We start from the raw sequence: 17,073 nt of genomic DNA, 5'->3' as shown, positions 1-17,073 counted from the left end.
CGGAACACACTGTTCCGCGCACACTGTTCAACACTGGGCTCGACAACAGACGATCCCTACGTGCACCCATGTTGGCCCAGAGTGTTTCGGAACACACCGTTCCGCGCACACTGTTCAACACTGGGCCCTACAACAGACGATCCCTACGTGCACCCATGTTGGCCCGAGTGTTTCGGAACACACCGTTCCACGCGCACTGTTCAACACTGGGCTCCACAACAGACGATCCCTACGTGCACCCATGTTGGCGCAGAGTGTTTCGGAACACACCGTTCCGCGCACACTGTTCAACACTGGGCTCCGCAACAGACGATCCCTACGTGCACCCATGTTGGCCCAGAGTGTTTCGGAACACACCGTTCCGCGCACACTGTTCAACACTGGGCCCTACAACAGACGATCCCTACGTGCACCCATGTTGGCCCGAGTGTTTCGGAACACACCGTTCCACGCGCACTGTTCAACACTGGGCTCCACAACAGACGATCCCTACGTGCACCCATGTTGGCGCAGAGTGTTTCGGAACACACCGTTCCGCGCACACTGTTCAACACTGGGCTCCGCAACAGACGATCCCTACGTGCACCCATGTTGGCCCAGAGTGTTTCGGAACACACCGTTCCGCGCACACTGTTCAACACTGGGCCCTACAACAGACGATCCCTACGTGCACCCATGTTGGCCCGAGTGTTTCGGAACACACCGTTCCACGCGCACTGTTCAACACTGGGCTCCACAACAGACGATCCCTACGTGCACCCATGTTGGCGCAGAGTGTTTCGGAACACACCGTTCCGCGCACACTGTTCAACACTGGGCTCCGCAACAGACAATCCCTACGTGCACCCATGTTGGCCCAGAGTGTTTCGGAACACACTGTTCCGCGCACACTGTTCAACACTGGGCCCTACAACAGACAATCCATACGTGCACCCATGTTGGCCCGAGTGTTTCGGAACACACCGTTCCACGCACACTGTTCAACACTGGGCTCCACAACAGACGATCCCTATGTGCACCCATGTTGGCCCAGAGTGTTTCGGAACACACCGTTCCACGCACACTGTTCAACACTGGGCTCCACAACAGACGATCCCTACGTGCACCCATGTTGGCCCAGCGACATCATCAGTTACGACTGCAGTGGGACCACGTTTACCGAGGTTCGAGGATCAATAGACACAAGTCATCTGGCCGGATGAATCACTTTTCTTGTGACAGCAGGCGAACGTTTCGGTAATATGCACCGCAACGACGCGTGCCGGTGGGGGCAGTATTGTGTTATGTAGGGTCATGCACATTGGGTTCTATGGGACCCGTGGCGATAAGAGTAGGCAGTACAGCTTACGAGAACGTCATTGCGGACCACCTCGTCGCGTCATGCTTGGATCTTCCTCGTCAGCGATGGCTTTCCTACAGGGTGGCGCACGAAATGTGTTACCAATCGTTTCTTTTACAATTTACGACGCACATTAGATATCCCGCTAGGATCTCTACAGCAGTACCAGCAGAGCCTGGAAAAACAAATGAGTTACGAAATGACGTGTAATTCACAATACTACCGCTAGGAGACTAGTAAGCAGCAATGGCTGACAATGGAAGACTGACGACACAGCAACTATCGGCAATTGTGTTACTTTTTCATGAAACGTAAAGCCTTGTTGTGACTCAGAGGCGTTTTCGACAACAGTTTAACACGCGATGGGTCCCTTGCAAGAAGACCATCCACAGGTTTTACGATAAATTTGTACAGCAAGGAACAGTATTGGAAGCGAAGCGACCTCGGCCTAAGCCTGTTTGTTCGCCGGAGAATATTGAAGCGGTACGAGTTGCTGTACAGAGAAGTCCCGGGAAATCGTGTAGAAAGGCAGCAGTGCAACTGGGAATATCCAGACGCTCCGTTCAACGCATTCTTAAAAGTGACCTCCATATGTACCCATACAAATGACCTGTGCACAGAAGCTCACTGAAGATCACAAGCAGCAGAGATTACCCTTTGCTCAGTCGGCGGAGGATAGGGAAAAAACTCTCAACAACGTTTGGTTTTCAGACGAGGCGCATTTTCATTTAGATGGTGTGGTTAACAAACAAAACGTACGCTTTTGGGCCACTGAAAACCCACAAGTGCTTCATGAACGACAACATTATGCTCCGAGGATTACAGCGTGGGCAGCAATTTCCAGTCATGGACTTACTGGACCCTGTTTCTTTGAATGAACTGTGAACAGCGAGCGTTATTTGAGTATGCTTTGCAATAGCTTCATTCCCAGCTTCTGGCCACTGCCTTGCCCTTCAACACGCAGTGGTTCATGTATGATGGAGCAAGGCCACATACTGCAAACACTGTGTTGGAGTTTTTACACGAGCATTTCGACATGCGGATCATTTCACTCAGGTTTCCAGGTCGCTTCAATGACGGACAAAATTGGACCCCCAATAGTCCAGACCTCAATCCATGTGACTTTTTTCTTTGGGGGTACCTAAAGGAAAAAATGTTCCCGAAACATCCACGTGATTTAATGGAGCTCAGAAGACTTATTCTTCAAGCTTGCAGTGAAATTACGGAAGACATGTGCCGTAGGGTAATCACTAACTTCAGTGTTCTTTTGAAGGAAGTCAGGAAACGAAATGGTGGACATATTGAGCATGTGCTGAGTTAGAACAAATGTCCATGGACGGCTCTTCATTGTAGCATATGTTCCTTTCAGATTGTATTGACAATAAAGTTTATATTCAAAAACAAAATGGTAACACATTTCGTGCGTCACCCTGTAGCTGTCAAGTCAAGAAACGCACCACATGCTAGTGAACCGACGTTGTTCTCTCGGTTACCAATTTCGCATGATCGGAACCCGATAGACCACATCCTGGACGCTATCTGACGCCAGCTCCGTGCGCACAAACCATTGGTCCGTAATTTACGGAAATTGTGTGACCTGTACGTAGACATCTTGTGCCATGTACCTCGAAAAACCTACCCAGGACTTGTCGAAACCCCACCACGCAGAATCGCTGCTGCGTTGTGTTCCAAAGCTGATCATATTACTTTCGCTCATCAGTGTGTATTCGTTAGACAAAAGTTTTTATTAGTGCTCTTGGCTTCTTTATATACTATTTCAGTTTTCCATGTAATAGTTGTCTGCCTTCAAGCACTTTTCGTGACGCTGCATTTGGTTCTTCAACTCTGTGCATAAAATACCTCAACTTCGAACTGAATCAGTTAACAAAGGTGGTGTTTAGGCGAGTACCTCTTCACACCTCCAAATCGTTGCTTACCAAAATCCTCAATTTCAAGACCAAATACTTGTTGCTGTATGCGAATTCTGGACTGTAGATTGCATGCTTTAAAAGCGTCCAGTGGAAATTCTGAATCCTATTCTTGGTACGGCGCCGTCGATTTTGTATCCTACGGCTCATTTTGGTGCTCTCGCGTCAGCTGTAATTGTTCCTGTAAGTGCCCATCATTGCTTGATTCGAGTAAGGAGAAAGATTGCCTTTTTTTTAGGTTTGTCGAATTTGAATGGCTCCACTGCGCTGTCTATTTTTTAATTCTGCATTTATGTAGGATATCCACACCTCCTCGCCCTTTACAGAGTAAGAAAACAAATCATTTCTATGCTGTAGATAGCGTTCCACAAAAGCTCGTACACTTTACGTTCTTTCGTTATGTTGATCGATATACTTTCCTGTTTGCAGTATGTGAGCTTTTCCGTGACAGTCATGTAAATAGCGGTGCGACCAAATTGAGAAAATTCCTCAGACAGAGCACAGATTGTCAAGTGCAGATCAGTTCGATTTGTGGTCCTCTGCGACCTCTACGGTTCGCCATTCTTGTCTTCATAATGTGCGGCCACTTTTAAAAAGAAGTATCCACGCCATTGTTTAACCTTCCTTTCATTCGTTACTGTAGCTCAAAACCAAACACTACTGATGAATTTGAGTAGCTTTAGATTTTTCTGCATACAGAAATGGAATTACACCACGTAGTTCTGAAATGGCGGAGCAATGATTTTCGTAGACATCGTGTTTTACTTTCACCCACATTCGAAGCACTAGTGATGAAAACAATAAAGTGTGTGATTTCGTCGGCACTTAATAGATGGCATTGTATTCGTTCAACATTACTCTGAGCTGCCAACAACATTAAACATATGAAAACCTGCCTTAATTTTTTAATACGTCCCGTGCGTACTGTGCAGTGCGTTGGTGAGAGTATTTCGTACCAGTACAAGACAGAGTTGTTAGTCTAATGTGATGCACCTGGATGGAGTTCAAATTTTCATAGACACAGAAAGATTTGACTCGGATCAAAATTGATATCACTGCACAACGAAGGTTCAGTCTGCCTCTCTGAATTACTCATCTCTGTCATGATGAGATGCACTATAAAGAGCTGCGAGCGTAGGGGCAAGTAGATTGATACTGGCGAAAGAAAAATCATTTATGGTGTAAACGCGACGAGACATTCTACGTTCATCGGATGTATTTGTTACAAAATTATCTGAGGCTTTGTAAACAGTGTTTGAGATTTTGCCTCTTGATCTGCATTTACATAAAAGTGAATATAAGCTGATCACATAAAGCAAATGAAATACTTGGAACCCGAAAATATTATCGCATCTCCGTCAGAGAATGTATTGTGAATTTAGGGGGAGGCAGAAATGCCTCCAACTGCTAATGGAAGGCAAAATATTGCTTCTTCCAAATGTCAGGGATAATCTTGATATGGTGCACATAGCACCAACTGTTGGTCTTTTTCACTGTTTGACAGGACACGTCCTTTACGTAGACTACTTATAAAAATGTAGGTATTAAAGCTGCAATACCAGTAAAGACACTAAATGAAGAAATTTTGCCTTGTAGAAAGAATACATGATTGAATTTGAAACGGTCTAAGGCGCTGCAGTCATGGACTGTGCGGCTAGTCCCGGCGGAGGTTCGTGTCCTCCTTCGGGGATTGGGTGTGTGTGTTTGTCCTTAGGATAATTTAGGTTAAATAGTGTGTAAGCTTAGGGACTGATGACCTTAGCAGTTAAGTCCCATAAGATTTCACACATAATTTCAAAGTTGTAACTCATTTGGGGTTACACAAACTGCAAAATGTGGTACACAGAGTTGCCACATTGTCTCTAACTGGGGAGGACATTCAGCCTGAGATCGGATGACAGGTGTGTCTTCCCATGCGTGCCAGTTTCCCGGCGACCCATGACCAGAAGTTTTAGCGGATGAGAGATGTGTAGAACGTGACTGCCAGGGCAACAGTGCTACGTTGTCTGTATCCGTGTAGGTCACTATAGCACGGGTAACATGTGGTTGGTGGCAGATATAGAGGTTAACACGCCAAAAATGTAACGACTGTTGCCCGAATTACCAGCTGTGCGAATCCGAGGTGATCGTCTTGTAAACTGTGATGTGGTCTTTCAATAAAGGTTATATTTCCAATGACGTACCAATTTTGCAGAAATCTGTCATTTTGCCTGATGCGTAATTCGTTGCAATTTGTCAGTTTTACAGTTTTTGTTTGCTACTTGACGGTTTTTTTTACTTTTTCCGAATTAAACGTTGTACGATCCTACGATCCTCAAGCTTTCAGCTAGTTTTAAAATATAATTTAATATCTCTCTGTGATATTCTGCTACAACACCAGAGCATTCTACGGGAGACTAGAATAGATAGTGCCGACCCGTTCACGTTCCTGTGATTTTTTGGAAGAATGTCTGAGATCTATGAAAATTGTGGGTTACAAGCACCTCTCTCTGAAGAATGCGTCCGTTGATATACACTCCTGGAAATTGAAATAAGAACACCGTGAATTCATTGTCCCAGGAAGGGGAAACTTTATTGACACATTCCTGGGGTCAGATACATCACATGATCGCACTGACAGAACCACAGGCACATAGACACAGGCAACAGAGCATGCACAATGTCGGCACTAGTACAGTGTATATCCACCTTTCGCAGCAATGCTGGCTGCTATTCTCCCATGGAGACGATCGTAGAGATGCTGGATGTAGTCCTGTGGAACGGCTTGCCATGCCATTTCCACCTGGCGCCTCAGTTGGACCAGCGTTCGTGCTGGACGTGCAGACCGCGTGAGACGACGCTTCATCCAGTGCCAAACATGCTCAATGGGGGACAGATCCGGAGATCTTGCTGGCCAGGGTAGTTGACTTACACCTTCTAGAGCACGTTGGGTGGCACGGGATACATGCGGACGTGCATTGTCCTGTTGGAACAGCAAGTTCCCTTGCCGGTCTAGGAATGGTAGAACGATGGGTTCGATGACGGTTTGGATGTACCGTGCACTATTCAGTGTCCCCTCGACGATCACCAGTGGTGTACGGCCAGTTTAGGAGATCGCTCCCCACACCATGATGCCGGGTGTTGGCCCTGTGTGCCTCGGTCGTATGCAGTCCTGATTGTGGCGCTCACTTGCACGGCGCCAAACACGCATACGACCATCACTGGCACCAAGGCAGAAGCGACTCTCATCGCTGAAGACGACACGTCTCCATTCGTCCCTCCATTCACGCCTGTCGCGACACCACTGGAGGCGGGCTGCACGATGTTGGGGCGTGAGCGGAAGACGGCCTAACGGTGTGCGGGACCGTAGCCCAGCTTCATGGAGACGGTTGCGAATGGTCCTCGCCGATACCCCAGGAGCAACAGTGTCCCTAATTTGCTGGGAAGTGGCGGTGCGGTCCCCTACGGCACTGCGTAGGATCCTACGGTCTTGGCGTGCATCCGTGCGTTGCTGCGGTCCGGTCCCAGGTCGACGGGCACGTGCACCTTCCGCCGACCACTGGCGACAACATCGATGTACTGTGGAGACCTCACGCCCCACGTGTTGAGCAATTCGGCGGTACGTCCACCCGGCCTCCCGCATGCCCACTATACGCCCTCGCTCAAAGTCCGTCAACTGCACATACGGTTCACGTCCACGCTGTCGCGACATGCTACCAGTGTTAAAGACTGCGATGGAGCTCCGTATGCCACGGCAAACTGGCTGACACTGACGGCGGCGGTGCACAAATGCTGCGCAGCTAGCGCCATTCGACGGCCAACACCGCGGTTCCTGGTGTGTCCGCTGTGCCGTGCGTGTGATCATTGCTTGTTCAGCCCTCTCGCAGTGTCCGGAGCAAGTATGGTGGGTCTGACACACCGGTGTCAATGTGTTCTTTTTTCCATTTCCAGGAGTGTATATTTCTCTGACTATATGTTCTCTTTCGAAACTAAAGTAAAAATCTTTGCTAGGCACTATTCTCCGAATAAGAAGACCTTCCTTTTCCCTCTGCTGTTACTTTACTAAGTACGTATTTAGCTAGATTCTTTTTATGGTACAAACGTGTGTGTGTTGTTACTTCGAGCGCAACTCTCCTGCGATTATCAAATTTAAACTAGATTTTACCAATTCGACTGTTAACTAACATGTCAGCGTTTGTCTACCAGTTCTGTCATACACAAATACGAGTACTTAATAAATTTACACCCGGCTGGACTCGAGAACGTATCTTCGATTCGTAGCATTGTTATTCCTTTATTTGTTTGCCTCCACTCTGTGAGCTTAAATGTCAAGGCCAACAGGATAGCTAAACACACGTTCTCTTACGTAAAACAAAAACGGAAACAATAACTCATTTCCTCGGGGGTTATACTGAATCTCTTTAAAACCTTCAATACATAAATCCGTCAGTAACCATCATGACGCAGTGAAGATCAGACAGATGGATTTACTATAACAGCTGCAAATCTATTTACATGAATTCAAGCAGCCAGCAAATTTGACGAATTCAAGACATCTACAGCTAGGACTTTTCCAACAAGTTTTATACTTGTGGTGAATTCTTAATCTTGTGTTAAAGGGCAAGATTGATAAATAGATATAGTCATGAATGAAGTCTGTGAGTTCAACAGGAATGTTTGTACCCAAATGTGTAACAATTTACATCCTCTGGAAGACCTTCGCCACAGAACGGGCCAGCCTCCGACCTGCATGTTCTGTGCTGAAACTTGGACGTCCAACATCTTGTCGCCTTTTCGTGGATTCACCGTCCTGAAATCACTTACCACAAATGCTCACGACAGTAACACGCGAACAACTGACCATCTTCACCTTTTCCAAGATTCTCGTTCCCAGACACCGGACCGTAACAACCTACCCTTTGTCAAGTCCACCAAGAAATGATCGAGATCAAAATTTCTGCAAACACCCTCAATGAAGCGAGCGATCTGCAGATCAGCACTTTTGGGACGCGGCCATCGGAAGGTAGAAGGTGCCGCGGCGGTCTTGCAACCAAAACATTATCTTATACGGCGGTGGGCTGGGGACAGTTGGGTCACAGGCGGTAGCAGCAACAACATGACTGTCAGTACTCGAGAGTGGCCGAGGAGTGCTCGGTCGAAATCTCGAGGGATTTAATCCGCCTGACGCGACTGGAATTCCGAGAGAATTTTATTAGTGCCTTCCTTTTCTTTCTCATTTCTGAAAATCAACAACTTTCGCAGTTCTTTGGCTTATTTCGTGGCTACATCACTTACAAAATTATTTGATGATCAAGGATGGACTGCAGCGGAGAAATAGGCTACAACAAAGTGTGGTGCATCACTTGGACGTGACCGCAACCATAAAATCTGTCGTCGTCATCCTTCAAGCTCTATTTTGGTCTTCACTAGTACCACACCTGTAGTCGATAGAATATTCCCCCAGTCTTCGATAGAATTTTAACGGCAATAAACTCATGTACTTGAAATGGTTGCCAATTGTGACTTAAGTGTCCACGTTGATTTAGGTCATTGCGCTACCACCGTATGTCCTCTGCTCAGTAACTGACATGACATTCTCGTTAAGCTCCATGTTTCATTAAGAACGGCATCTACTTCGGCGCGTGATTAGATCTGCTCCAGATTGCTCAGGCTCCAGCAAAATACAGTCCACTGATGGTTTAAATGGTTCTAAGCACTATGGGACTTAACATTTGAGGTCATCAGTCCCATCGACTTAGAACTACTTAAACCTAACTAACCTAAGGGCATCACACACATCCATGCCCGAGGCAGGATTCGAACCTGCGACCGTATCAGCAGCGCGGTTCCGGACTGAAGTACCTAGAACCGCTCGGTCACAGCGGCCGGCCAGTCCACTGATGTTCTGAGAACAAACAAGTTCGCACCGCATTTGCTACACACAATTTTTCTATAGGTATTATTTTTTTTGTTTGAAAGTTATTCGGTTGTTGTGTGTGTCGTGGAAACTGTAAAATATTTCTGTGGGCAGCTGCTCGTTACCTTCAGATGGGACAGAACCTGAGAATGAGGACCAGACGCCTCGAAGAAATACGTCCGACGCAACGGCCGAGGTACTTTCAACCAAGTATTATGCCGGGAAGGCCTTAGGGAGCGCGTATTATTTCTTGCTACAACATTCTTGACTATAGATTCACATTGGTTCTCGAGCTGAGAGTCAACGATAACGGTGGAATATCGACGTATCTGAGTATTTCTTAGCAGCTGGGATTCCCGCGACACATTAAGTTTTTATCGTGCCGATCTTGAGGCGAAATCGAAGGCACAGACTTCAACCTTTGAAGGAGAATGGGACTTCGTAGTCTTATCTTAAATGTTCGAATACTAAGATCTACGGTCACTTGGCGGTGTAAAAAATTTAAGCTTCTAAATGAATGTAGTTACAAAATATGGCCATTTATGTCATAGCAGACTCACCCAGCAAAACCTTTAGATGAACTATCTGTATACATAAGCAAGTTTGTACGAATCCTCAGATCACGAGTTCAGCATAGCAAAAATCTTGAAAAAAACGAAAGATCGGAGAATCTACAAACGCACCCTGAAGATACTAGATCACCTAAAATTGGCCAAGGATGCTCACCAACCGTTGGAAAAAAGCAGGAATTTATAGGATTCCATGTAACTGTGGAGAAGTATACGTGGGTACTACAAAAAGATTGGTCAAAAAACAACTAGAGGAGCACAAGGGCAATTTCAGAAGAGGGAAGATTTCAGGTCAGCTGTTGTGGAACATGTTTTGCAGGCAGGAGATCACCATATTCATTTTGATAAGATTTAAGCACTGGCAGCCTTAAGGAGAGGTTTACTGTCTTTGGCCCGAAAAAAGCATGTTCTTTAAGAATTTTTTTCTCTGGATATGTTACAGATATCAATGTCAAATTTTGTCAATGTTTATTGTTATTTCCTCTACAATCTGGAATTTTTTCGATCGGAAATGTCGAAGAACAAGGCGGAAGTGCCGTCGGAACGAAACAAAATTTCGATGTAGACTTCCACGCGCGGTATGTCACGGGTCAGCCGACTATTCTGAAATCAAAATTGAGTTGGCGTTAGAGAAGTATATAAGATTCCTCAGGAGTTGTACCTCGCTTAAGTTATTTGGACCGTAGGAAACAAAATGGCGGCTATTTGAAAAAATAGGGTTTTTCATCGATTTTTCGACTTCTTCGGCCAAGTAAAAATATTTATAGTCGATGGATCGGAATAAAAGTGGTAAAACTCCTAGACAATTTAGTTAGCTTCGTCGGAAACAAAGAGCCATGCCAATCGGTTCAGTAGATTTGAAGTTACCATACCGCGAAATAAAAAAAGTCATTTCGAGAAAACGCATTTGAAGTTTTAACTACATATAAATGCAATATTATGCAACTTACGTTCAATCTGCTGTTCCGGGTCCATAAACTAGTCCTTCCTCATAGAGGGCGTTCTGTTCGATCTGGGCCATCCTGCGCTGCTCCAGAGTCTCTCGTACGGCCGGTGAGAAGCGGTTTTCGGCTGCTTGAATCCGATGGTCGTCCGAATGCTTGGCGAACTGCGTCGAATAGAGTCCCAGGGTGACGTCCATCGTTGTCATGGTCTTCAGAATTGCTGAATACCCTTCGTTGAAGCTGCTCACTGCCAGGAAAGTCGCAATCTCCACAGTCTTCGCACCATAATGCAAATGCTTGGGGGCTAACTTCCAAACACACGCGTTCAAACATCCGTTTGAATTTTGTGTGTTTCCTCCCAAGCACCAGTACAATAACGCGTCCTCCGAAAGGGCCTCGTAGATCGGGTGAATCACTTTTTGTCATTCTTTGAGAGCGGCTGGTCGTGTAGATAATCATCCAGATGACCGGTAGCGTCTGCAATGCGCCGCTTGCACCAACTAGTTTCCCCAGCCGGACAATTTTGGTGTTGTGGGTGTTCATCCGTCGAACACTTGTGGAAAAACTTTTCCCAAAGTGCCTTCTTCATCTGTTCCACCGTACTGGAATGCCGTCAGATTGCCAAGCCGTAGTGCGTCGTAAGCTCCTTGATCACTTTATCAGTTTTAGTCATGGGCAAGCACATAGAATAGTTTTTCGCGACTACAAAGTCGAAATTTCCGAAAAAAATGGTGCGTGAAAAAGGCCGATTTCAGGCAGGTGCATTTTTTTGTTCAACCGCGAATAACAAACATTTCCGTCCTGTATTCAAAAAAACCGTTTCAGGAGTGGATTCTAAAAACTTTTGGATCCAAAAGTGCAATTTAAAAAAATAATGATTTTTTGAACCAAAAGGTAGTAAACCTCCCCTTAAGCGGATACCATGAAAGGTTACACAGAGAGGCGACAGAGACTGTAAAACATCCCAGGAATTTCAACAGGTGGGAGGAGGGCGTGAAATTGAATGACATCTGGATTCTGGTACTGAAGAAGATGTGTACCAGTCTTTCACCAAGGGTGATAGCAACAGCGGACGACAGCAGTCGACAAAGGCCAATTGCGCTAGGGTATTCAAAACATGTGACGTCACGCCACTGCACGGAAACGGAATTTTGCTGCAGTCAGTAGCGAACCATGTTGTAAATCGGACACTAGAAGAAGCCACGATCCCTCTTAAAAATATCGTCCGTAGACGGCGACAAAACGTTGAGTTTAAATGCGAAATCCATTTGACTGCAGCGCAATACCCCGAAACATTTTATTAATTGTGACATTTCCGGCCCTGAAAGTTTACATTTTACAATTATTTATTTTTTCCTCTATACGCAGACACCCCTATGAACCATGGCCTTGCCTGTGCGAGGTAGCTTGTATGCCTCGACGATACAGATAATCATACTGTAGGTGCAACCACAACGAAGGGATATCTGTGGAGAGTCCGGACAAACCTGGGGTTCTTGAAGAAGGACAGTATGCCTTTCAGTATTTGCAGCGGCAACATTCTCAATGATTGACGGATGTGATCTTGTTATATTAGTGAACATGGCATTGCTATGTTTGAACTGTTAATTATTGACAGCGAGTGAAACTACAACCGTTATTAGTCGTATCGTTTTAGGATTGCAGCTCTTCTATATAACTTAACGAAGTCTCACTTCTTGCTGATGACGGCATCCTATTGGGGAAAAAGGGACTGGAAAAAGAGAAATTTATGGTGCAACCTGACTAAAAGAAGGGATCGGATGAACGGACACATCCCGAGGCGTGATTTGATAATCAACTTGGTAATGGAGGCAAGTGTGAATGGTAAATATTGTAGACTGTAGAGGGAGCGCAAGGCTCTAATACAGTAAGTGGGTTCCAATGGATATTGGTTGCAGCAGTTACGTAGAAATGCAAGAGCTTGAGAAGATCGACAAGCATGAAGAGCTGCGTCAAACTGGCCTTCGGTCTGAAGTCCATAATAATATAAGCAGACTTCGCAAAATGTAATAAAACGAATTCTCAAGACAGTCACGGTGTTTCCCAAAGTCACCACGCCTGGTTTGTGCAAATAGTAGTACACCTTTTTCTTTCTCTCTATTTCTTTTTTAGTTCTGATTATGGCCAATATAGGCCGATTCGGTTAACGTTGTGAGTCGTGCTATGACTCTTTTAGATGAAAATAACTAGTTGTCTATTGATAAGATGTTCTGGGCCGTTAGGCCCCGTCATATTCCTCTTCAGACTAACTTCAGTGTTCGATGTTTCGATTTCCATGCTCGAATCTTCTTGAAGATTCCACTGGTGTTCCTGGATGGCTGTACACTGTCTAAAGACGGTGTCGCGCTCACTTATAAACGGCTGTTTTCCTGCATTTATTTGGTGAAGTGAAGTAGCTGGATCAAACTGTTCAGGCTGCTGTTCATGCTCTGTCGTCACTGGATAAATACGAAAATCAAATATTGGTCGACCACAATATTATTGCACCTGGAAATAAAAGCGCTTCGGTGGGTTCGTGAGTGTTTAGCTGTGTACCTCAAGCCCATCAGAATACGTTCTGCTGTTCTAACGACCAGACAACACCCCATAAAGCAACTCGGACTCACAGAGTATATGCGACAGTCGAAAAAATGGATATGGCCAAGGGAGGCCAAGTGGAATAATGTCGTGGTTGGATAGTACTGAATCACAGGGGAATCCAAAATATTGTTGTTCTTGTGACTTACCGGTTGTTTCCTGACAGATCTATATGTTCTTGCTCGCCCTGGCTGGATGTTTACCCTGATAGCGGACATTCACGAAGGCGGAGTTCTGTACCTGTCACCTTTATTCATACTCATTCTTCTAAATTTCGATTGTTCCGTGGACTTTGTTTGTGTAATATTACTCCACTTCTCAGAGAAAGACGGGAAATAGTGTTTTACATGTGAACGAGACTTTCTTCCGACAGTGTTCTGCCATCATCCAATGGAATCCTGATGAAAACCTGAGCATAGAGACTGAAAAGTCGAACACTCAAAAACTTTGCGGATAAATATGACGTGATCTAACGACTCAGATGATTTTATCGTCAGTGGCAACGGGCACGAAAAACTGTAAACACAAATCGAATTAGATGCATCTAGGGGTGGCAGAGTGGGCTTACAATTAGTTGAAAATGTTCTGATAAGGAACCCATGTCCGGAAACGTATATTTTGAACATAAAATAAATTTGACTATCGAACTGCTTTCATATCTACCGCTTCACGGTTCACACACAAACTGAGAAGCGCAAATCGTTGTCAGTCCCTGTTGTCATAGTGACATCGCAAACCACTTTCGTCTGACCACAATAGCGAACACCGGCTCCGGGAAACTCGCACTCGCGCAGCCAGCAGGGTTGACAGGGCTCGCTGCACACACTACGCCTACTTCTATATTTACATGACTACTCGGTAATTTACACTTAAGTGCCTCGCGGAGGGCTCATAGAGCGAACTTCAGGCTGTTGCTCTATTGTTCGACTTTCTAACAGCGCGTGGGAAAATTAAATCTTTGCTTACGGACTCCGTTTTCTCTTACCCTTCTGTGATGATCATTTCTTCCTATCTAATAAACGTGAACATGGTCCGTAGTAGGCTGTAATGCGATGTTTGTGTGGTGTCACCGCCAGACACCACACTTGCTAGGTGGTAGCCTTTAAATCGGCCGCGGTCCGTTAGTATACGTCGGACCCGCGTGTCGCCACTATCAGTGATTGCAGACCGAGCGCCGCCACACGGCAGGTCTAGAGAGACTTCCTATCACACGCCCCAGTTGTACAGCCGACTTTGCTAGCGATGGTTCACTGACAAAATACGCTCTCATTTGCCGAGACGATAGTTAGCATAGCCTTCAGCTACGTCATTTGCTACGACCTTTTTTTTTGTGGGGTTTAAGGGCGCTCAACTACTGAGGTCATTAGCGCCCAGTTACAATTGTTAGAGCACATAGAATCTAGTAAAACTCAAGGGGGAGGGGGACACCAGAAAATTCTTACAAAGATGCAGATAAAATAAGTGAAAGAGTTAGATGTCTTTGGATAAGCCAGTCAAAGTAATAAAACGAAGAACACGAGCAGCTGCTCGAGCGTCATCAGCTAAAATATCCTGTAAAGTAGATGGCAGAGACAGGACAACAAGAGATTGACTAAAACGGGGACACGACAATAAAACATGGCGCACTGTTAATACATGACCACAAGGGCACTGCGGGGCTGGGTCACCGGAGAGCAGGTAGCGGTGGCTAAACCGGCAATGCCCAATCCGCAACCTGGTCAGAAGGACCTCTTCTCGCCGAGATGGTCGGGAGGAGGTAGCCCAAGCAGTTGGGAACGGTTTTACTGCCCGGAGCTTGTTTCCTTGAAGTGAGGACCAAGCATCCCACCACAACGACACAAGCCTCTTACAAACTAACATCAGATGACGGAACACAACGGGAGGCTGGCCGAGGCAGGAGGACTGCAGCTTTGGCTGCAGCATCAGCAGCCTCATTCCCAGGCACTCCTACATGGCCGGGAACCCACAGAAAGCTGACAGGAGAGCCACCATCAGCAAAAGAATGGAGTGACTGCTGGATCCGTTGCACCAAGGGATGGACCGGATATGGAGCTCCAAGGCTCTGAAGAGCACTGAGTGAATCAGAGCAGAGTACATACGATGAATGGCGGTGGCGGCGGGCATACTCAATGGCCTGATGGAGAGCAAAAAGCTCGGCCGTAAAGCTGGAACATTGGTCGAGGAGCCGGTATTTAAAGGTGACGGCCCCGACGACAAAGGCACAGCCGACACCATCGTCAGTTTTGGAGCCATCGGTGTAAATAAAGGTGTGACTGGCAAGTCGCGCACGAAGTTCGACAAACCGTGAGCAACACACTGCAGCCGGAGTACCCTCCTTCGGGAGCGAGCTGAGGTCGAGATAAATATGAACCGGAGCCTGGAGCCAAGGTGCTGTCGGGCTCTCACCCTCTCTGAAGGTGGTAGGGAGGGCAAACTCCAATTGTCGAAGCAGGCGACGAAAGCGAACTCCAGGGGGCAGCAGGGCAGACACATACAACCCATACTGACGGTCGAGAGAATCGGCGAAGGAGGACTGGTAAGGGGGGTGGTCGGGCATTGACAACAACCGGCAGGCATTCCAACAAAGCAGTACGTCGCGCCGGTAGGTCAATGGTAATTCGGCAGCTTCAGCATAAAGACTCTCGACGGGACTAGTGTAGAAGGCTCCGGTCGCAAGACGTAACGCCCTATGGTGGATGGAGTTGAGACGGCGTAAGAGGGATGGCCGAGCAGACGAATAGACGAGCCTCCCATAATCCAGCTTCGATCAGACTATGGACCGATACAAGCGAAGCAGGACAGTGCGATCCGCTCCCCAAGATGAATCACTAAGAACTCTGAGGACATTAAGGGAACGTGTACAACGGGCAGCCAAATAAGAGATGTGTGTAGACCAACAAAGTTTCCTGTCCAGTGTGAGCCCTAGAAACTTAGTTGTTTCCACGAATGGGAGAAAAACGGGACCGAAATGTAAGGATGGGGGAAGGAACGCTTTATATCGCCAAAAGTTGATGCAAATCGTCTTCTCTTCAGAGAACCGGAAGCCATTTGCCACACTCCATGAGTATAGGCTGTCTAGACAACGCTGAAGGCAGCGCTCCAGGAGGCATGTCCCTGGGCACTGCAGTAGATCGCGAAGTCATCGACAAAAAGAGAGCCTGAGACATTAGGTGGAATGCAATCCATAATAGGATTGATCGCGATGGCAAAAAGAGCTACGCTCAAGACGGAGCCCAGAGGCACTCCGTTCTCCTGGAGGAAGACGTCGGACAAGGCGAAACCCACACGTACCCTAAACTTTCGGTCTGTTAAAAAGGAATCAATAAAAAGTTGCAGGCGATCGTGTAGACCCCACCTGTGCATAGTGCGGAGGATACCTCCTCTCCAACAGGTATCATAAGCCTTCTCCAAATCGAAGAACATGGCTACCGTTTGGCGCTTTCGCAAAAATTTGTTCATGATGAATGTTGACAAGGTCACAAGGTGGTCAACAGCAGAGCGGCGGCGACGGAACCCACATTGAAAATTGGTAAGTAGCCGTCGAGATGCAAGAATCCAAACTAACCGAGCGTTAACCATGTGCTCCATCACCTTACAGACACAGCTTGTAAGAGAAATGGGGCGGTAACTAGAAGGAAGGTGTCTATCCTTCCCGGGTTTGGGTATAGGAACAACGACGGCATCACGCCAACGCATGGGGACTTGACCTTCGGTCCAGATGCGATTGTAGGTACAAAGAAGGAAGCTTTTGCCTGCCGGAGAAAGGTGTGCCAGCATCTGAACGTGAATGGCATCTGGC

At 46.6% G+C, this 17,073-nt stretch overlaps 1 protein-coding gene across 1 annotated transcript in view; it reads left to right on the top strand.

Annotated features, from left to right (window-relative positions):
* The window catches only part of LOC124606335 (arylsulfatase B-like), a 335,977-nt gene that overhangs the window by 90,801 nt on the left and 228,103 nt on the right, over nt 1-17,073 (top strand). The window lies entirely within an intron of this gene.

The sequence above is a fragment of the Schistocerca americana genome, chromosome 3 (genome assembly GCF_021461395.2).
Source record: "Schistocerca americana isolate TAMUIC-IGC-003095 chromosome 3, iqSchAmer2.1, whole genome shotgun sequence".
NCBI lineage: Eukaryota > Metazoa > Arthropoda > Insecta > Orthoptera > Acrididae > Schistocerca > Schistocerca americana.
Note: the sequence above shows the minus strand (reverse complement) of the source record. Positions and strands in the feature narration are given on the sequence as shown.